General features: G+C 45.7%; 1 pseudogene; it reads left to right on the top strand.

The window, feature by feature from the left end:
• Positions 1-670: 670 nt before the first annotated feature.
• LOC115127475 (zinc finger matrin-type protein 4-like) lies at positions 671-16,106 on the top strand (annotated as a pseudogene).
• The last annotated feature ends 7,887 nt before the right edge of the window (positions 16,107-23,993 follow it).

Raw genomic sequence — 23,993 nt, 5'->3', positions numbered from 1 at the left:
AAGAGGGGATACAACTCAGACTAGAGAGAAGAGGGGATACAACTCAGACTAGAGGGAAGAGGGGATACAACTCAGACTAGAGGGAAGAGGGGATACAACTCAGACTAGAGGGAAGAGGGGATACAACTCAGACTAGAGAGAAGAGGGGATACAACTCAGACTAGAGGGAAGAGGGGATACAACTCAGACTAGAGGGAAGAGGGGATACAACTCAGACTAGAGGGAAGAGGGGAACAACTCAGACTAGAGGGAAGAGGGGATACACTCAGACTAGAGGGAAGAGGGATACAACTCAGACTAGAGGAAGAGGGGATACAACTCAGACTAGAGGGAAGAGGGGATACAACTCAGACTAGAGAGAAGAGGGGATACAACTCAGACTAGAGGGAAGAGGGGATACAACTCAGACTAGGGAGAAGAGGGGATACAACTCAGACTAGGGAGAAGAGGGGATACAACTCAGAGAGGGAAGAGGGGATACAACTCAGACTAGAGGGAAGAGGGGATACAACTCAGACTAGGGAAGAGGGGATACAACTCAGACTAGAGGGAAGAGGGGATACAACTCAGACTAGAGGGAAGAGGGGATACAACTCAGACTAGGGAGAAGAGGGGATACAACTCAGACTAGAGGGAAGAGGGGATACAACTCAGACTAGAGGGAAGAGGGGATACAACTCAGACTAGGGAGAAGAGGGGATACAACTCAGACGAGAGGGAAGAGGAGATACAACTCAGACTAGAGGGAAGAGGAGATACAACTCAGACTAGGGAGAAGAGGGGATACAACTCAGACGAGAGGGAAGAGGAGATACAACTCAGACTAGAGGGAAGAGGAGACAGGTTGAAGGGAATAAAATAGTTGTTGTTATCTATCTTCTCCTCTCCTTTTTCTGTCTGTCTGTCTGTCTGTCTGTGTACAGATGAAGTGGGTAACAGGTGTGTGTGATGGTGGTCTCTTCACAGAGAGCTACTGTAACATCTGCAATGCTCAACTCAACACGTGGCACACTACGAGGTTAGTCTCTCTCTCACACACACACACACACACACCTGTAACAGTTTAATTGGTCTTGTCTCTTGTCCTTCAGAGTAGGAAACATGCCAACAAGGTCCGTCTCTTCTACATGCTTCATCCTGAGGACGGAGGACCTCCCTCCAAGAGACTGAGACCTGACAACGCTGTACGTCTGTCTGTGTGTGTGTCTCTTTCTCGCATCCCTTCTCTCTGTTTCTCTACCTCTTCCTCTGCTAGGCCAACTAACAGTCAGTCAGACAGAATGTTACATCTTCCTCTTCCTCTGCTAGGCCAACTAACAGTCAGTCAGACAGAATGTTACCTCTTCCTCTTCCTCTGCTAGGCCAACTAACAGTCAGTCAGACAGAATGGTACCTCTTCATCTGCTAGGCCAACTAACAGTCAGTCAGACAGAATGGTACCTCTTCCTCTGCTAGGCCAACTAACAGTCAGTCAGACAGAATGGTACCTCTTCATCTGCTAGGCCAACTAACAGTCAGTCAGACAGAATGGTACCGCTTCCTCTGCTAGGCCAACTAACAGTCAGTCAGACAGAATGGTACCTCTTCATCTGCTAGGCCAACTAACAGTCAGTCAGACAGAATGGTACCTCTTCCTCTGCTAGGCCAACTAACAGTCAGTCAGACAGAATGGTACCTCTTCCTCTTCCTCTGCTAGGGCAACTAACAGTCAGTCAGACAGAATGTTACCTCTTCCTCTGCTAGGCCAACTAACAGTCAGTCAGACAGAATGGTACCTCTTCATCTGCTAGGCCAACTAACAGTCAGTCAGACAGAATGGTACCTCTTCCTCTGCTAGGCCAACTAACAGTCAGTCAGACAGAATGTTACCTCTTCCTCTTCCTCTGCTAGGCCAACTAACAGTCAGTCAGACAGAATGTTACCTCTTCCTCTTCCTCTGCTAGGCCAACTAACAGTCAGTCAGACAGAATGGTACCTCTTCATCTGCTAGGCCAACTAACAGTCAGTCAGACAGAATGGTACCTCTTCCTCTGCTAGGCCAACTAACAGTCAGTCAGACAGAATGGTACCTCTTCATCTGCTAGGCCAACTAACAGTCAGTCAGACAGAATGGTACCGCTTCCTCTGCTAGGCCAACTAACAGTCAGTCAGACAGAATGGTACCTCTTCATCTGCTAGGCCAACTAACAGTCAGTCAGACAGAATGGTACCTCTTCCTCTGCTAGGCCAACTAACAGTCAGTCAGACAGAATGGTACCTCTTCCTCTTCCTCTGCTAGGGCAACTAACAGTCAGTCAGACAGAATGTTACCTCTTCCTCTGCTAGGCCAACTAACAGTCAGTCAGACAGAATGGTACCTCTTCATCTGCTAGGCCAACTAACAGTCAGTCAGACAGAATGGTACCTCTTCCTCTGCTAGGCCAACTAACAGTCAGTCAGACAGAATGTTACCTCTTCCTCTTCCTCTGCTAGGCCAACTAACAGTCAGTCAGACAGAATGTTACCTCTTCCTCTTCCTCTGCTAGGCCAACTAACAGTCAGTCAGACAGAATGTTACCTCTACCTCTTCCTCTGCTAGGCCAACTAACAGTCAGTCAGACAGAATGTTACCTCTTCATCTGCTAGGCCAACTAACAGTCAGTCAGACAGAATGTTACCTCTTCCTCTGCTAGGCCAACTAACAGTCAGTCAGGCAGAATGGTACCTCTTCCTCTGCTAGGCCAACTAACAGTCAGTCAGACAGAATGGTACCTCTTCATCTGCTAGGCCAACTAACAGTCAGTCAGACAGAATGGTACCTCTTCCTCTTCCTCTGCTAGGCCAACTAACAGTCAGTCAGACAGAATGGTACATCTTCATCTGCTAGGCCAACTAACAGTCAGTCAGACAGAATGGTACCTCTTCCTCTGCTAGGCCAACTAACAGTCAGTCAGACAGAATGTTACCTCTTCCTCTTCCTCTGCTAGGCCAACTAACAGTCAGTCAGACAGAATGTTACCTCTTCCTCTTCCTCTGCTAGGCCAACTAACAGTCAGTCAGACAGAATGTTACCTCTTCCTCTTCCTCTGCTAGGCCAACTAACAGTCAGTCAGACAGAATGTCACCTCTTCCTCTGCTAGGCCAACTAACAGTCAGTCAGACATTTACATTTAAGTCATTTAGCAGACGCTCTTATCCAGAGCGACTTACAAATTGGTGCATTCACCTTATGACCTCCAGTGGAACAGTAGTGCATCTAAATCTTTTCAGGGGAGGGGTGAGAGGGATTACTTTATCCTATCCTAGGTATTCCTTAAAGAGGTGGGGTTTCAGGTGTCTCCGGAAGGTGGTGATTGACTCCGCTGTCCTGGCGTCGTGAGGGAGTTTGTTCCACCATTGGGGGGCCAGAGCAGCGAACAGTTTTGACTGGGCTGAGCGGGAACTGTACTTCCTCAGTGGTAGGGAGGCGAGCAGGCCAGAGGTGGATGAACGCAGTGCCCTTGTTTGGGTGTAGGGCCTGATCAGAGCCTGGAGGTACTGAGGTGCCGTTCCCCTCACAGCTCCGTAGGCAAGCACCATGGTCTTGTAGCGGATGCGAGCTTCAACTGGAAGCCAGTGGAGGGAGCGGAGGAGCGGGGTGACGTGAGAGAACTTGGGAAGGTTGAACACCAGACGGGCTGCGGCGTTCTGGATGAGTTGTAGGGGTTTAATGGCACAGGCAGGGAGCCCAGCCAACAGCGAGTTGCAGTAATCCAGACGGGAGATGACAAGTGCCTGGATTAGGACCTGCGCCGCTTCCTGTGTGAGGCAGGGTCGTACTCTGCGGATGTTGTAGAGCATGAACCTACAGGAACGGGCCACCGCCTTGATGTTAGTTGAGAACGACAGGGTGTTGTCCAGGATCACGCCAAGGTTCTTAGCGCTCTGGGAGGAGGACACAATGGAGTTGTCAACCGTGATGGCGAGATCATGGAACGGGCAGTCCTTCCCCGGGAGGAAGAGCAGCTCCGTCTTGCCGAGGTTCAGCTTGAGGTGGTGATCCGTCATCCACACGGATATGTCTGCCAGACATGCAGAGATGCGATTCGCCACCTGGTCATCAGAAGGGGGAAAGGAGAAGATTAATTGTGTGTCGTCTGCATAGCAATGATAGGAGAGACCATGTGAGGTTATGACAGAGCCAAGTGACTTGGTGTATAGCGAGAATAGGAGAGGGCCTAGAACAGAGCCCTGGGGGACACCAGTGGTGAGAGCACGTGGTGTGGAGACGGATTCTCGCCACGCCACCTGGTAGGAGCGACCTGTCAGGTAGGACGCAATCCAAGCGTGGGCCGCGCCGGAGATGCCCAACTCGGAGAGGGTGGAGAGGAGGATCTGATGGTTCACAGTATCGAAGGCAGCCGATAGGTCTAGAAGGATGAGAGCAGAGGAGAGAGAGTTAGCTTTAGCAGTGCGGAGCGCCTCCGTGATACAGAGAAGAGCAGTCTCAGTTGAATGACTAGTCTTGAAACCTGACTGATTAGGATCAAGAAGGTCATTCTGAGAGAGATAGCGGGAGAGCTGGCCAAGGACGGCACGTTCAAGAGTTTTGGAGAGAAAAGAAAGAAGGGATACTGGTCTGTAGTTGTTGACATCGGAGGGATCGAGTGTAGGTTTTTTCAGAAGGGGTGCAACTCTCGCTCTCTTGAAGACGGAAGGGACGTAGCCAGCGGTCAGGGATGAGTTGATGAGCGAGGTGAGGTAAGGGAGAAGGTCTCCGGAAATGGTCTGGAGAAGAGAGGAGGGGATAGGGTCAAGCGGGCAGGTTGTTGGGCGGCCGGCCGTCACAAGACGCGAGATTTCATCTGGAGAGAGAGGGGAGAAAGAGGTCAGAGCACAGGGTAGGGCAGTGTGAGCAGAACCAGCGGTGTCGTTTGACTTAGCAAACGAGGATCGGATGTCGTCGACCTTCTTTTCAAAATGGTTGACGAAGTCATCTGCAGAGAGGGAGGAGGGGGGAGGGGGAGGAGGATTCAGGAGGGAGGAGAAGGTTGCAAAGAGCTTCCTAGGGTTAGAGGCAGATGCTTGGAATTTAGAGTGGTAGAAAGTGGCTTTAGCAGCAGAGAGAGAAGAGGAAAATGTAGAGAGGAGGGAGTGAAAGGATGTCAGGTCCGCAGGGAGGCGAGTTTTCCTCCATTTCCGCTCGGCTGCCCGGAGCCCTGTTCTGTGAGCTCGCAATGAGTCGTCGAGCCACGGAGCGGGAGGGGAGGACCGAGCCGGCCTGGAGGATAGGGGACATAGAGAGTCAAAGGATGCAGAAAGGGAGGAGAGGAGGGTTGAGGAGGCAGAATCAGGAGATAGGTTGGAGAAGGTTTGAGCAGAGGGAAGAGATGATAGGATGGAAGAGGAGAGAGTAGCGGGGGAGAGAGAGCGAAGGTTGGGACGGCGCGATACCATCCGAGTAGGGGCAGTGTGGGAAGTGTTGGATGAGAGCGAGAGGGAAAAGGATACAAGGTAGTGGTCGGAGACTTGGAGGGAGTTGCAACGAGGTTAGTGGAAGAACAGCATCTAGTAAAGATGAGGTCGAGCGTATTTCCTGCCTTGTGAGTAGGGGGGAAGGTGAGAGGGTGAGGTCAAAAGAGGAGAGGAGTGGAAAGAAGGAGGCAGAGAGGAATGAGTCAAAGGTAGGCGTGGGGAGGTTAAAGTCGCCCAGAACTGTGAGAGGTGAGCCGTCCTCAGGAAAAGAGCTTATCAAGGCATCAAGCTCATTGATGAACTCTCCGAGGGAACCTGGAGGGCGATAAATGATAAGGATGTTAAGCTTGAAAGGGCTGGTAACTGTGACAGCATGGAATTCAAAGGAGGCGATAGACAGATGGGTAAGGGGAGAAAGAGAGAATGACCACTTGGGAGAGATGAGGATCCCGGTGCCACCACCCCGCTGACCAGAAGCTCTCGGGGTGTGCGAGAACACGTGGGCAGACGAAGAGAGAGCAGTAGGAGTAGCAGTGTTGTCTGTGGTGATCCATGTTTCCGTCAGTGCCAAGAAGTCGAGGACTGGAGGGAGACATAGGCGGAGATGAACTCTGCCTTGTTGGCCGCAGATCGGCAGTTCCAGAGGCTACCGGAGACCTGGAACTCCACGTGGGTCGTGCGCGCTGGGACCACCAGATTAGGGTGGCCGCGGCCACGCGGTGTGGAGCGTTTGTATGGTCTGTGCAGAGAGGAGAGAACAGGGATAGACAGACACATAGTTGACAGGCTACACAAGAGGCTACGCTAATGCAAAGGAAATTGGAATGACAAGTGGACTACACGTCACGAGTGTTCAGAAAGTTAAGCTTACGTAGCAAGAATCTTATTGACTAAAATGATTAAAATGATACAGTACTGCTGAAGTAGGCTAGCTGGCAGAGGCTGCGTTGTTGACTATGTAGGCTAGCTGGCATTGGCTGCGTTGTTGACACTACACTAATCAAGTCGTTCCGTTGAGTGTAATAGTTTCTACTGTGCTGCTATTCGGGGCTAGCTGGCTAGCTAGCAGTGTTGATTACGTTACGTTGCTAAAAGAACGACAATAGCTGGCTAGCTAACCTAGGAAATCGCTCTAGACTACACAATTATCTTTGATACAAAGACGGCTATGTAGCTAGCTATGTAGCTAGCTACGATCAAACAAATCAAGCCGTTGTACTGTAATGAAATGAAAATGTGATACTACCTGTGGAGCGAAGCGAAATGCGACCGGAATGTTGAGTGCAGAAGTTCTGTTCGGGTAGACGTTGGCTAGCTGTTGGCTAGCTAGCAGAGTCTCCTATGTTAAGGACGACATAAAACTACACACTCTAAACTACACAATTATCTTGGGTACGAAGACAGCAAAGACAACTATGTAGCTAGCTAACACTACACTAATCAAGTCGTTCAGTTGAGTGTAATAGTTGTGCTGCTAATCGGTAGACGGTGGACTAGCTAACGGTGGACGTTAGCTAGCTGGCTAGCTGCAGGGCAGTGTAGACTGCGTTAGGACGACGAAATACGATAATTACGCAATTATCTATGATACAAAGACGGCTATGTAGCTAGCTAAGAAGAAATTGCTAAGATTAGACAAATCAAACCGTTGTACTATAATGAAATGTAATGAAATGTAATACTACCTGCGGACCGAGTGCAGATGCGACCGCTCGCTCCAACCCGGAAGTCATGAAGATTGACTCTGTCTCTGTCTCTCTCTCTCTCGTTCTCTGACAGAATGTTACCTCTTCCTCTTCCTCTGCTAGGCCAACTAACAGTCAGTCAGACAGAATGTTACCTCTTCCTCTTCCTCTGCTAGGCCAACTAACAGTCAGTCAGACAGAATGTTACCTCTTCCTCTTCCTCTGCTAGGCCAACTAACAGTCAGTCAGACAGAATGTTACCTCTTCCTCTGCTAGGCCAACTCTTTGTACGTGCAGTGTGTGTGTGTGTACATTCAAAGCGCTCTGTCCCCATGGGGGGCACTGGTCCAGCAGTCCTGTGGGTCTGCAGATAAAACTCAGCTTCCTTTGATCTCTGCAATGAATTGGGGAGGTTGAATCTCTCTCACACAAACACACACATACCTCTCTCATTCTCTCTCTCTCCTCTCTCTTTCTCTCCTATTTCTGCGAGGAGACAGCTGTGGATGGTAACAAGTGTTGTAGTCTGTGTAACATGTTCTTTACCTCAGCCATAGTGGCCCAGTCCCACTACCAGGGAAAGACTCATGCTAAGAGCGTCAAACTAGTGTTGGGCTCCTCACCTACTATTTCTACTACCCCTCCCACAGGTAACACACATTTACATTTACATTTAAGTCACACACACACGCTTTCCAATACACACACACACACACACACATACGTTTTCCAACACACACACACACACACACACTTTCCTTAATAAACATGTTTCATGAATACATATATGAATATATATGAATTCTTATTTCCTGTGTCACAGACTCCTCCCCCAGTTCATCCGACACGCACCCTCTGCCAATGCCGCCTCCCCCAGCCCCTCCCATTACCTGGCTAGTGACCAATAGCAACACAGTGTGTAGGTCGTGCTTCCTGTGTGGGGCATGGTTCAACAACCCAGCGATGGCCCAGCAGCACTACGAGGGGAAGAAGCACCGGCGGAACGCAGCCAGGAGACAACTACTGGAACAACTAGCTGATAACCTGGACAGCAACCAGAACACAGGTTAGAGGTCAGGAATACAGCCAGGAGACAACTACTGGAACAACTAGCTGATAACCTGGACAGCAACCAGAACACAGGTTAGAGGTCAGGAATACAGCCAGGAGACAACTACTGGAACAACTAGCTGATAACCTGGACAGCAACCAGAACACAGGTTAGAGGTCAGGGGTCAGGAATACAACCAGGAGACAACTACTGGAACAACTAGCTGATAACCTGGACAGCAACCAGAACACAGGTTAGAGGTCAGGAATACAGCCAGGAGACAACTACTGGAACAACTAGCTGATAACCTGGACAGCAACCAGAACACAGGTTAGAGGTCAGGAATACAGCCAGGAGACAACTACTGGAACAACTAGCTGATAACCTGGACAGCAACCAGAACACAGGTTAGAGGTCAGGGGTCAGGAATACAGCCAGGAGACAACTACTGGAACAACAAGCTGATAACCTGGACAGCAACCAGAACACAGGTTAGAGGTCAGGAATACAGCCAGGAGACAACTACTGGAACAACAAGCTGATAACCTGGACAGCAACCAGAACACAGGTTAGAGGTCAGGAATACAGCCAGGAGACAACTACTGGAACAACTAGCTGATAACCTGGACAGCAACCAGAACACAGGTTAGAGGTCAGGAATACAGCCAGGAGACAACTACTGGAACAACTAGCTGATAACCTGGACAGCAACCAGAACACAGGTTAGAGGTCAGGAATACAGCCAGGAGACAACTACTGGAACAACTAGCTGATAACCTGGACAGCAACCAGAACACAGCTTAGAGGTCAGGAATACAGCCAGGAGACAACTACTGGAACAACTAGCTGATAACCTGGACAGCAACCAGAACACAGGTTAGAGGTCAGGAATACAGCCAGGAGACAACTACTGGAACAACTAGCTGATAACCTGGACAGCAACCAGAACACAGGTTAGAGGTCAGGAATACAGCCAGGAGACAACTACTGGAACAACTAGCTGATAACCTGGACTGCAACCAGAACACAGGTTAGAGGTCAGGGGTCAATAATACAGCCAGGAGACAACTACTGGAACAACTAGCTGATAACCTGGACAGCAACCAGAACACAGGTTAGAGGTCAGGAATACAGCCAGGAGACAACTACTGGAACAACTAGCTGATAACCTGGACTGCAACCAGAACACAGGTTAGAGGTCAGGGGTCAATAATACAGCCATGAGACAACTACTGGAACAACAAGCTGATAACCTGGACAGCAACCAGAACACAGGTTAGAGGTCAGGAATACAGCCAGGAGACAACTACTGGAACAACTAGCTGATAACCTGGACAGCAACCAGAACACAGGTTAGAGGTTAGGGGTCAAGGATTAGAGGTCAGGGGTTAGAGGTCAGGAATACAGCCAGGGCACGACTTCTGGAACAACTGACTGATTTGGATATGAAACAGAACATATGTTAGAGGTCAGCTGTTAGAGGTCAGAGGTTTGGGAGATTAGAGGTCAAACTAGGGTCAAAGGTTATGGCAGGTGTAGCTAGGCTCAGGGTCTAAGATTATATAAAGTATGATTACAGGACCGGTGTTATGGTGGATTTAGGGGGCGTGGCCCACCCTACCAAACCCTGCCATACCTCCTTGACCGACCAAATCAAATATTTAAATATAGATGATTTATTTGACCTAGATGCACGCCGACAGAGACAAATACATCTCAGATAAAGCATCGGAGCGAAACAGCGACTGATATTATATAAGAACGGCTAATAGTAGGTTAACACCATCTGCTTTAAGTCACTCAGGAAACAGTCTTTCAAGAAGATCTAAACGAATGTTCCCATGAAACTGATTGACATCAAATTATTGACGTGCAGTCTGGACCTTTCGCCTGTAAAACGTGAAGAATTATCATTAAAGCAGACGGTGTTAACTATTAGCCGTTCTTATATGATATCAGGCTCTGTTTCCTGAGTGGATAAAAGCAGATGGTGTTAACCAGGGGCGGACTGAAACAATAATTCAGGATTCCACATTACAAAATACAAACATTTGAGACCGATCAACAAGTAGCCTATCCGAACAGTTTGCATGCTTAGCAACAATATAAGCTCAAGAAACTCCTGTACTCTCTGATGGGCATGTTTCCAGGCCTGCAGGCCTCCTTTGACAAATGCACTATCACTGGCTGAAGGTTTTGCGAATGCAAGACAAACTGAGCAGAACAAGGAGTGAGTTAATTCATAGAATGTCAGCCATTTTCTGTTTGTGACAGAATACAATGGGAATGACTCTTTGAGGGGTTTGTTTTGGGTGGTACTGAAAGTCAAAATCCTTGGACTGAGGACAGGAAAAAATAATCAAATGTATTTTCAGTGCTTTCACTGTCCCTTTCTATTTTCCCTGTACTGGGCTCTGAACCTCTCTCTCTCTCTCTCTGCACATCTGGTTGCTCTGCAGAATGAGATTAACATTGTAAATAACCTAAACTTAAACTTGTATTACTTGTGCAGTCATCGATTGTCTGCCCCCCCGATTACAGTCCTACTGATAATCTCATAAATAAAGAACATATGAATCTAAAATCATAGCCTACATGTTTAGGATTTGTGCTCTTAAGTCGTACCTGAAGGTTCCTGCTCTGAGTCTGACTCTGAACTGACCACCATCTCCAGTTCAGCAGTGTGTCAGAATGTGGCATGAGTCATGACCCAATGCTGGCAAGTCCATAGTCCAGGTTTACCATTTTTTTTACTAGTTGAAACATATTGCCTTCAATGTCATATTATGATCGCTATGTTGCACTCATTTTTATTTTAATTTTACCCCCTTTCTCCCCAATTTCGTGGTATCCAATTGTTTTTAGTAGCTACTACCCTATGATACAACTTCTCCACGAAGACGTGCAAACTGTTTAGCCGACCGGCCGTTGTGCCACTATTATTAGCTGGGCTACTTAGCTAACCATGCTGGGTGTGTGTGTTTTAGCTAGTGTTTTTGACTGACCTGGTCCCTTACTGGCGAATATGTCACTTATTTTTGCAGCGTCTGTGGCAAGGGCCTTTCTCTTTTAATTCTCTCCCTCTCTGCTCCACCTTTCCTTTTCGTCCATTTCGCCGTGCGACTTGTCTGAAATGTTGTTGGTAGGGAAGCAGGTAGACCGTTGCTATGCGCGTCGCGGACAGGCCTGAGGTCATGTTTGGAGAGTGAGAGTGTACTTCCTAACCTCCTGCCCAATGTATGACCATATTAGAGAGACATATTTCCCCCAGATTACACAGATCCACAAAGAATTCGAAAACAAATCCAATTTTGAAAAACTCCCATATCTTTTGGGTGAAATTCCACAGTGTGCCATCACAGCAGCAAGATTTGTGACCTGTTGCCACGAGAAAAGGGCAACCAGTGAAGAACAAACACCATTGTAAATACAACCCATATTTATGCTTATTCATTTTATCTTGTGTCCTTTAACTATTTGTACATTGTATATATATATATATAATATGACATTTGTAATGTCTTTACTGTTTTGAAACTTCTGTATGTGTAATGTTTACTGTTAATTTTTGTTGTTTTTCACTTTATATATTCACTTTGTATGTTGTCTACCTCACTTGCTTTGGCAATGTTAACACATGTTTCCCATGCCAATAAAGACCTTGAATTGAATTGAATTGAGTGTCCCTGATGACTGGATTCTCCTCAACTCATTCCTGCTTGCTGTATGCCTGGTCAAATTGACTATTCACGTAGGAGCCAAAACATGTCCCGGTGCGCCCGACAGCGTTAACCTACTATTAGCCGTTCTTATATGATATTATGCGTGGATTCCTGAGTGAATTAAAGCAGATTGTGTTAAATAACTATTAGCCGTTCTTATATGATTTCAGGCGCTGTTTCCTGAGTGAATTAACACTTGACAGTGATGATGGCCTATTTTGAAATGAGGTATGCCCAACTTGGTGTTTGAGGGTAACATTTGAAGATAAATGTTATGCATAGGCCTGTTCTACAATGACATCTGTCAGTACAAACTTTAATTGAGAAATTAGGATGTCGTTTAAAAAAGTATATTTTGCGCTCCCTCACCTAAAAACATAGCACTACACCACTGAAATGGAAGGAAAGGTGGCAGGTGCACAGTGCGCTGTTCGGATCGTGGGATTATATTGGACATAAGTGTGAAGGTATCCTACTTTTTGAAGTGATTTGTTTGACAATCAGATTGTGTTCGTGCCACATTAAAAAGGGAATACATTTTTACAGTTAAATTACAAGAGTTCACACATAGGAGGTCCTGTGGAACAAAGTTGCCCCCAATGGAAATCAAATGCCCGTCCAACTGATTAGTTCTGGCCGGCCCTGTATGATTAGACAGAGATCATATCACAGGAGTCCAGGACGTGTCCATAGGTGACAGGTGTTCCAATCATTTGATTGAGTTCCATTGTGATCAAGTTCCAATCGTTTGATTCAGTTCCATTGTGATCAAATTACAATCATTTGATTCAGTTCCATTGTGATCAAGTTCCAATCGTTTGATTCAGTTCCATTGTGATCAAATTACAATCATTTGATTCAGTTCCATTGTGATCAAGTTCCAATCGTTTGATTCAGTTCCATTGTGATCATGTTCCGATAATTTGATTCAGTTCCATTGTGATGCATTTCCAATCATTTGGTTCAGTTCCATTGTGTGTTCCTGTGTACCTCCAGGTTTGAGGAGCAATTACAGCTGCAGTGTGTGTGATGTCACTCTGAACTCAATAGAACAGTACTACGCGCATCTCCAGGGCTCCAGACACCAAAACAAGTGAGTGAGTCTGTCTATCTGTCAGTCAGTTGGTCAGTCTATACCTCTATCTTTACCTATAATCCTGACATCTACTCCTCCACACACACACACACACACACACATAGTTTGGGAAGGGAGAGGCTGGCTGGGTTGCCAGATTGGGAATGGAGAGGCTGGCTGGTTGGGTTGCCAAATTGAGCAGGGGGAGGCTGGCTAGCTGGCTTACTAGCTGAAGGGTTGGTTAACATATTATGTAAGAACCGGGTCACTGCTGGGTTGCCAGATTGTGAGTGGCAGGCTGGCTGGCTAGATTGCCAGGTTGGTGAGGTTCTAACACACACAAAGTAGTTCAGAGGGCTAAATCGACTGGAACCAGCTGCCTGAGAATGGAATGCAACACTGCATTCTGTCCATCTACATTATAGAGTAACGCCGGTCGGTCGGTCCATGTATTGATTGGTGTTGGTTTCTGAAAGGCTCCGAGTGATTCCATTGAGTTTGATCTACTGGGTGTCTAATCTGCCTCAGCCAATTCCTCTCTCCTTTCTCTTTGTAACCACACTGGTATTGTGCCCTAAATAGCATGGCACCCTATTCCCTATATAGTGACGACATTTGACCAAAGCCCTATAAGCCCTGGTCAAAAGAAGTGCACTATATAGGGAATAGGGTGCCATTTAGTGTGCATTTTGTTCCGACTCCTCAGCCAATCTCTCTCTCTGTAATGATACAATGCCTAATGAATTATAGGCGGTGGGTCTGTATGTTTTATTAGTAGAAATATTACGTGATTAAGGCCACTGTTCTGTTTACCTCTCTTCGTCTCCTCCTCCTCCTCCATCTTTATGTTGGTATTGTTATCTTGTATTATGTCTTGTTGTTGTTGCATTGTCCAGAAGGAACCTGCCAGTTAGCATTTAGTTGGAGGGTGTAGACCATGTGTATCCTGTACTTACGACTAATAAAACTTGAAATTTGAAACACTGCTGCCTCCTCAATACACACAGCGCTAATAGAACTCTCCTCCTCCTCTCCTCAATACCAACAGCGCTAATAGAACTCTCCGCCTCCTCTCCTCAATACACACAGCGCTAATAGAACTCTCCTCCTCCTCCTCTCCTCAATACACACAGCGCTAATAGAACTCTCCTCCTCCTCCTCTCCTCAATACACACAGCGCTAATAGAACTCTCCTCCTCCTCTCCTCAATACACACAGCGCTAATAGAACTCTCCTCCTCCTCCTCTCCTCAATACACACAGCGCTAATAGAACTCTCCTCCTCCTCTCCTCAATACACACAGCGCTAATGGAACTCTCCTCCTCCTCTCCTCCAATCTTCCTCAATACACAGTGTTTATGAACTCTCCCCCTCCTCCTCTCCTCTCCTCATTTCCTCCACATCCTCTCCTCCTCAATAAACACAGTGCTAATGGAACTCTCCTCTCCTTCTCCTCCTTCTTCTCTCCTTCTCTCCTTCTCCTCTCCTCAATAATCACAGCACTAATGGAATTGAGTCCTAGAAACTGTGTGTGTGCGTGCGTGTGGGACTATTTCTCTTTCCAACAGAGTTTGGTAACAACAGTCCATGACAACACATGCAGTAACACTAATCAAATATAATTACAGAAATGGAACAGGGCGAAGCTCTGGACTTTATGCCAGGACATGATTAATATAGACACAATATTAAGTCCCAGAATCCATACCAAATGGCACCCTATTCCCTATATAGGGCCCATAGGGCTCTGGTCAAAAGTAGTGCACTATATAGGGAATATTTAGGGATGCTTCCCAAGTTGAGAGCAAATTGTAGTTGTTATTGATATTAATCTTATGAATCGTGAAAAATGTCATAATAAATGTTATTGATTCAATTAGGAGGCTTGGTTAACGAGCTGCATATTTCTCCATTTCTGACTTTAATCAGATCATTCTTTCTTTTTTAGAGAAGAACATTGTTAGTTTCTCTCCCTCTTCTCTCTCTCTCCTCTCTCTTCTCTCATGACTCTTTTGTCTCTCCAAGTCACTTACATCTGGGGGTGTAATTGAATGATTCTTAGTGTTATAGAATGATTCTTAGTGTAATAGAATGATTCTTATTGTAATAGAATTATTCTTAGTGTAATATAATGATTCTTAGTGTTATAGAATGATTCTTAGTGTTATAGAATGATTCTTAGTGTAATAGAATGATTCTTAGTGTTATAGAATGATTCTTAGTGTAATAGAATGATTCTTAGTGTTATAGAATGGTTCTTAGTGTTATATAATGATTCTTAGTGTTATTGAATGATTCTTAGTGTTATAGTGTAATAGAATGGTTCTTAGTGTAATAGAATGATTCTTAGTGTAATATAATGATTCTTAGTTTAATAGAATGATTCTTAGTGTAATAGAATGATTCTTAGTGTAATATAATGATTCTTAGTGTTATAGAATGATTCTTAGTGTAATAGAATGATTCTTAGTGTAATAGAATGGTTCTTAGTGTTATAGAATGATTCTTAGTGTTATAGAATGATTCTTAGTGTTATAGAATGATTCTTAGTGTTATAGAATGATTATTCGTGTTATAGAATGATTATTCATGTAATAGAATGATTCTTTGTGTAATAGAATGATTCTTAGCTCCCAGCTCTGTTCTCATGAGTCGGTATGACATCACCCCCACTCTTGCCCTACTCTCTTCCTCCTATCTTTTTCTCTCTCCCTCATCTCTCTCATTCTCTCTCTGTCTATCTGTAATTTATTCTCTGTTGTTTACACCTGTCTCTCGTCTGTTTCAGTTTGAAGCACCACCAGAGATGTGTTGAGTCGGCCGGTCTGTGACTTCTGTGGATGGATGACCAGAGAGAAGAAGCAGCCAGAGAGAGACGGACTGGAATTGTGACGTCATCGTGTACCGTTTGTGACGTCACAGTGCAGAGAAGGAGGTGTGACTGGTTGGACTAAAACAGAAACAGACATAGCGATGACATAGCGATGATGTCACATGCACAAACTTTTTCTGCAAAGAGAGTTCAATGATGTCAGTCACCCACAGAAATTGACAAGAACACTTCTCACACTTTGTCATCTGACACACACACACACACACACACACACACACACACACACACACAGACAGTTGTGCCAGAGTTGATTGAGTTGATTCACGTCATTAAAGCACTTTCAAACATATTTCTGTGTATCTGTCCTCACTTTTGTCGCGATTAGATGCATGTTGGATCCTTACCAGACACATAGGCATCCATCCATGTGTGTGAGAAAGAGAGAGAGAGAGACAGCAAGAGAAAGAGAGAGACAGCAAGAGAGAGAGGGGGAGATATAGAGAGATAGAAAGAGAGAGAGTAAGGGGGAGAGAGGGGGAGAGATAGAGAGACAGCAAGGGAGAGAGTAAGGGGGAGAGAGAGGGGGAGATATAGAGAGAGAGAGACAGCAAGAGAAAGAGAGACAGCAAGAGAGAGAGGAAGGGGGAGATATAGAGAGATAGAAAGAGAGAGAGGAAGGGGGGAGAGAGAGGGGGAGATATAGAGAGACGTCATCGCTAAAGTGCTGAAGGACATCGCTCTCAAACGTATCCCCAACACTTCACACAGGAGCAACAGATCAATAGACACAGCACCCAGACCGGCGAGACACCCTCCCAGACCTGCAGGACCCCCCCCTGGACCTACACATAGAGGACCCACGCCAAGAGGAATTACATCCAGACCACCGCACACCCAGACACATCCACACCCCCACCCCAACCAATCAACACCCCCACGTCAACCATGCCCACACCCCATTTAGGCCCCCTCAGATCAGACCTATGCCACTCCTGCCCACCCCATGCACCCCACCCCGCAAAGAGGGCCTCAACATGGAAGCCACACATACGCCCAGGTAGTGAGCGGGCAAACAGTCCCAACCCCCACTCTCACACTCGCCCAAGCCAATGGCATGTACCAGATGCTCAGCAGGCTCTGCTCACACTTACTGGCCTGAGGCCAAACCACGACCAACAACATTGGACACTCTATGAAACAAAAAGCATTCACTATATCATCCTGGAATATCCAAGGCCTGAGGTCATCTGCCTTTGGCCTGAAGAGCAGAAACCCGGACTTCACCAAAGAAATCGGTAACACAGACATTGTCATCCTGCAAGAAACCTGGTATAGAGGAGACAGACCCACTGGTTGCCCTCTAGGTTACAGAGAGCTGGTAGTCCCATCCACCAAACTACCAGGTGTGAAACAGGGAAGGGACTCAGGGGTATGCTAATTTGGTATAGAGCAGACCTAACTCACTCCATTAAATTAATCAAAACAGGAACATTCTACATTTGGCTAGAAATTCAAAAAGGAAATGATCCTAACAGAGAAAAATGTTCTCCTGTGTGCTACCTATATCCCCCCCACTAGAATCCCCATATTTTAATGAAGACAGCTTCTCCATCCTGGAGGGCGAAATCAATCATTTCCAGGCCCAGGGACATGTACTAGTCTGTGGCGACCTAAATGCCAGAACCGGACAAGAACCTGACACCCTCAGCACACAGGGGGACAAACATCTGCCTGGAGGTGACAGCATCCCTCCCACATATGCCCCCTAGGCACAACTATGACAACATAACCAACAAAAACGGGTCACAACTCCTGCAGCTCTGTCGCACGCTGGGTATGTACATAGTCAACGGTAGGCTTCGAGGGGACTCCTATGGTAGGTACACCTATAGCTCATCTCTTGGCAGTAGTACTGTAGACTACTTTATCACTGACCTCAACCCAGAATCTCTCAGAGCGTTCACAGTCAGCCCACTGACACCCCTATCAGACCACAGCAAAATCACAGTCTACTTAAACAGAGCAATACTCAATCATGAGGCATCAAAGCCAAAGGAACTGAGTAACATTAAGAAATGCTATAGATGGAAGGAATCCAGTTTGGAAACCTACCAAAAACAATTAGGCAACAACAAATTCAATCCCTTTTAGACAATTTCCTGGGTAAAACGTTCCACTGTAATAGTGAAGGTGTAAACCTGGCAGTAGAAAATCTTAACAGTATATTTGACCTCTCAGCTTCCCTATCAAATCTAAAAATCTCAAATAGAAAACCGAAGAAAATTAACAATAATGACAAATGGTTTGATGAAGAATGCAAAAATCTAAGAAAGAAATTGAGAATCCTGTCCAACCAAAAACATAGAGACCCGGAAAACCTGAGTCTACACCTTCACTATGGTGAATCACTAAAACAATACAGAAATACACTACGGAAAAAGAAGGAACAGCATGTCAGAAATCAGCTCAATGTAATTGAAGAATCCATAGACTCTAACCACTTCTGGGAAAATTGGAAAACACTAAACAAACAACAACATGAAGAATTATCTATCCAAAATGGAGATGTATGGGTAAACCACTTCTCCAATCTTTTTGGTTCTATAACAAAGAACAAAGAGCAAAAACATATACATGATCAAATACAGATCTTAGAATCAACTATTAAAGACTACCAGAACCCACTGGATTCTCCAATTACATTGAATGAGTTACAGGACAAAATAAAAACCCTTCAACCCAAAAAGGCCTGTGGTGTCGATGGTATCCTCAATGAAATGATCAAATATACAGACAACAAATTTCAATTGGCTATACTAAAACTCTTTAACATCATACTTAGCTCTGGCATCTTCCCCAATATTTGGAACCAAGGACTGATCACCCCAATCCACAAAAGTGGAGACAAATTTGACCCCAATAACTACCGTGGAATATGTGTCAACAGTAACCTTGGGAAAATCCTCTGCATTATTATTAACAGCAGACTCGTACATTTCCTCAATGAAAACAATGTACTGAGCAAATGTCAAATTGGCTTTTTACCAAATTACCGTACAACAGACCATGTATTCACCCTGCACACCCTAATTGACAACCAAACAAACCAAAACAAAGGCAAAGTCTTCTCATGCTTTGTTGATTTCAAAAAAGCCTTCGACTCAATCTGGCATGAGGGTCTGCTATACAAACTGATGGAAAGTGGTGTTGGGGGTAAAACATACGACATTATAAAATCCATGTACACAAACAACAAGTGTGCGGTTAAAATTGGCAAAAAACACACACATTTCTTCACACAGGGTCGTGGGGTTAGACAGGGATGCAGCTTAAGCCCCACCCTCTTCAACATATATATCAACGAATTGGCGCAGGCACTAGAAAAGTCTGCAGCACCCGGCCTCCCCTGCTAGAATCCGAAGTCAAATGTCTGCTGTTTGCTGATGATCTGGTGCTTCTGTCACCAACCAAGGAGGGCCTACAGCAGCACCTAGATCTTATGCACAGATTCTGTCAGACCTGGGCCCTGACAGTAAATCTCAGTAAGACCAAAATAATGGTGTTCCAAAAAGGTCCAGTCACCAGGACCACAAATACAAATTCCATCTAGACACTGTTGCCCTAGAGCACACAAAAAACTATACATACCTTGGCCTAAACATCAGTGCCACAGGTAACTTCCACAAAGCTGTGAACGATCTGAGAGACAAGGCAAGAAGGGCATTCTATGCCATCAAAAGAAACATACATTTCAACATACCAATTAGGATTTGGCTAAAAATACTTGAATCAGTCATAGAGCCCATTGCCCTTTATGGTTGTGAGGTCTGGGGTCCGCTCACCAACCAAGACTTCACAAAATGGGACAAACACCAAATTGAGACTCTGCACGCAGAATTCTGCAAAAATATCCTCCGTGTACAACGTAAAACACCAAATAATGCATGCAGAGCAGAATTAGGCCGATACCCACTAATTATCAAAATCCAGAAAAGAGCCATTAAATTCTACAACCACCTAAAAGGAAGCGATTCACAAACCTTCCATAACAAAGCCATCACCTACAGAGAGATGAACCTGGAGAAGAGTCCCTAAGCAAGCTGGTCCTGGGGCTCTGTTCACAAACACAAACACACCCTACAGAGCCCCAGGACAACAGCACAATTAGACCCAACCAAATCATGAGAAAACAAAAAGATAATTACTTAACACATTGGAAAGAATTAACAAAAAAACAGAGCAAACTAGAATGCTATTTGGCCCTAAACAGAGAGTACACAGCGGCAGAATACCTGACCACTGTGACTGACCCAAAATTAAGGAAAGCTTTGACTATGTACAGACTCAGTGAGCATAGCCTTGCTATTGAGAAAGGCCGCCGTAGGCAGACATGGCTCTCAAGAGAAGACAGGCTATGTGCTCACTGCCCACAAAATGAGGTGGAAACTGAGCTGCACTTCCTAACCTCCTGCCCAATGTATGACCATATTAGAGATACATATTTCCCCCAGATCACACAGATCCACAAAGAATTCGAAAACAAATCCAATTTTGAAAAACTCCCATATCTACTGGGTGAAATTCCACAGTGTGCCATCACAGCAGCAAGATTTGTGACCTGTTGCCACGAGAAAAGGGCAACCAGTGAAGAACAAACACCATTGTAAATACAACCCATATTTATGCTTATTTATTTTATCTTGTGTCCTTTAACTATTTGTACATTGTATATATATATATATATATATATATATATATATATATATATATATATATATAATATGACATTTGTAATGTCTTTACTGTTTTGAAACTTCTGTATGTGTAATGTTTACTGTTCATTTTTGTTGTTTTTCACCTTATATATTCACTTTGTATGTTGTATACCTCACTTGCTTTGTCAATGTTAACACATGTTTCCCATGCCAATAAAGCCCTTGAATTGAATTGAAATTGAATTGAATTGAGAGATAGAAAGAGAGAGAGAGACAGCAAGAGAAAGAGAGACAGCAAGAGAGAGAGAGTGAGAGGGGGAGAGATAGAGAGACAGCAAGGGAGAGAGTAAGGGGGAGAGAGGGGGAGATATAGAGAGAGAGAGACAGCAAGAGAGAGAGGAAGGGGGAGATATAGAGAGATAGAAAGAGAGAGAGGAAGGGGGAGAGAGAGGGGAGATATATAGAGAGAGAGGGGGAGATATAGAGAGATAGAGGGAGAGGGGAGATAAAGAGAGAGCGAGAGGAAGGGGAGAGAGAGGGGGAGATATAGAGAGAGAGAAAGAGAAGGGTGGGGGAGATATAGAGAGAGAGAGAGGAAGGGGGAGATATAGAGAGAGAGAAAGAGAAGTGTGGGGGAGATATAGAGAGAGAGAGAGGAAGGGGGAGATATAGAGAGAGAGAAAGAGAAGGGTGGGGGAGGGAGATATAGATGTAATGTTCTGCCCTGTGAACGGTTATTTTACACACAGCCCAGAGGTCCAGTGGTACGTGAAACCTTTAGCTGTTTACTTCAGTAGACCTGAATGGACATTTGCTGTTGCACACACACACAGACACACACACACACACCAAAGTGTGTCCTGATTCTGCCTACCTTGTTTTACATGTTTCATTACATTTAGGCCCCCTCAGATCAGATCTATGCCCCTCCTGCACATCCCATGTACCCCACCCCCGCAAAGAACTTCAACATGGAAGTCACACATACGCCCAGGCAGTGAGCAGGCAAACAGGCCCAACCCCCACTCTTACACTAGCCCAAGCATGTACCAGATGCTCAGCAGGCTCTGCTCACACTTACTAGCCTGAGGCCAAACCACACAACCAACAACATTGGACACTTTATTGGAACACAAAGCCTTCACTATATCATCCTGGAATAGCCAAGGCCTGAGGTCATCTGCCTTTGGCCTAAAGAGAAGAAACCTGGACTTCATCAAAGAAATCAGAAATACAGACATTGTCATCCTACAAGAAACATGGTACAGAGGAGATGGACCCACTGGTTACCCTCTAGGTTACAGAGAGCTGGTCGTCTCATCCACCAAACTACCAGGTGTGAAACAGGGAAGGGACTCAGGGGGTATGCTCATTTAGCATAGAGCAGACCTAACTCACTTCATTAAATTAATCAAAACAGGAACATTTTACATTTGGCTAGAAATTCAAAAGGAAATTATCTTAACAACGAAAAATGTCTTCCTGTGTGCTACCTATATCCCCCCACTAGAATCCACATCCTTTAATGGAGACAGCTTCTCCATCCTGGAGGGGGAAATCAACCATTTCCAGGCCCAGAGACATTTACTAGTCTGTAGCGACCTAAATGCCAGAACCGACAAGAACCTGACACCCTCAGCACACAGGGGGACAAACACCTGTCTGCAGGTGACAGCATTCCCTCCCCCATATACCCCCTAGGCACAACTATGACAACATAACCAACAGAAACGGGTCACAACTCCTGCAACTCTGTCGCACGCTGGGTATGTACATAGTCAATGATAGGCTTTGAGGGGACTCCTATGGTAGGTTCACCTATAGCTCATCTCTTGGCAGTAGTACTGTAGACTACTTTATCACTGACCTCAACCCAGAGTCTCTCAGAGCGTTCACAGTCAGCCCACTGACACCCCTATCAGACCACAGCAAAATCACAGTCTACTTGAACAGAGCGTGTGTGTGTGTGTGTGTGTGTGTGTGTGTGTGTGTGTGTGTGTGTGTGTGTGTGTGTGTTTCTGTGTCTTTGTGTGTAAAAGGTCAATCCAAGTAAACACACTTCCTGTTATTAAGCCAATGCTGATCATCTCCATACACAACTTTCCAAGTTCTGCACAGTACCTTCAGTGAAACTTTTTAAATTAAAGAAATGATTTGTCCAAAACAGTTCTGCTGTTCAGAGGGATGCATTATCTGCTGGGAAAGACTCTTTTCATTAGGTTCTATCCACACGGACCTGGTTAACAGGGTCCTTATTCATCGTACATTTAGAAGGAAATCTCATTAAAGCTTTGGAATCAGCTCTTCCCTGACTGATGCTGGGTCTCGGCGGGTGATGGCGCTAGCTGATTAAATAACTTCCTTGTTACAACCCCAAACACTCTCATTAACAACTTAGTTTACTGACAGTTTATAATACCAAATTAGAGATAAAGAGGGAATGAACAATTTACTGTGGAACTGACGGAGATCATTGACTAGGAGAGGTGTGTCTACCAGACAGCGAGTGGTTTACTGTGGAACTGCTGGATGGAGATCATTGACTAGGAGAGGTGTGTCTACCAGACAGCGAGTGGTTTACTGTGGAACTGCTGGATGGAGATCATTGACAAGGAGAGGTGTGTCTACCAGACAGCGAGTGGTTTACTGTGGAACTGCTGGATGGAGATCATTGACAAGGAGAGGTGTGTCTACCAGACAGTGAGTGGTTTACTGTGGAACTGCTGGATGGAGATCATTGACTAGGAGAGGTGTGTCTACCAGACAGCGAGTGGTTTACTGTGGAACTGCCGGAGATCATTGACTAGGAGAGGTGTGTCTACCAGACAGCGAGTGGTTTACTGTGGAACTGCTGGATGGAGATCATTGACTAGGAGAGGTGTGTCTACCAGACAGCGAGTGGTTTACTGTGGAACTGCTGGATGGAGATCATTGACTAGGAGAGGTGTGTCTACCAGACAGCGAGTGGTTTACTGTGGAACTGCTGGATGGAGATCATTGACTAGGAGAGGTGTGTCTACCAGACAGTGAGTGGTTTACTGTGGAACTGCTGGATGGAGATCATTGACTAGGAGAGGTGTGTCTACCAGACAGCGAGTGGTTTACTGTGGAACTGCCGGAGATCATTGACTAGGAGAGGTGTGTCTACCAGACAGCGAGTGGTTTACTGTGGAACTGCTGGATGGAGATCATTGACTAGGAGAGGTGTGTCTACCAGACAGCGAGTGGTTTACTGTGGAACTGCTGGATGGAGATCATTGACTAGGAGAGGTGTGTCTACCAGACAGTGAGTGGTTTACTGTGGAACTGCCGGAGATCATTGACAAGGAGAGGTGTGTCTACCAGACAGCGAGTGGTTTACTGTGGAACTGCCGGAGATCATTGACTAGGAGAGGTGTGTCTACCAGACAGTGAGTGGTTTACTGTGGAACTGCTGGATGGAGATCATTGACTAGGAGAGGTGTGTCTACCAGACAGTG

This window comes from Oncorhynchus nerka, linkage group LG15 (genome assembly GCF_034236695.1).
Source record: "Oncorhynchus nerka isolate Pitt River linkage group LG15, Oner_Uvic_2.0, whole genome shotgun sequence".
Taxonomy (NCBI): domain Eukaryota; kingdom Metazoa; phylum Chordata; class Actinopteri; order Salmoniformes; family Salmonidae; genus Oncorhynchus; species Oncorhynchus nerka.
Note: the sequence above shows the minus strand (reverse complement) of the source record. Positions and strands in the feature narration are given on the sequence as shown.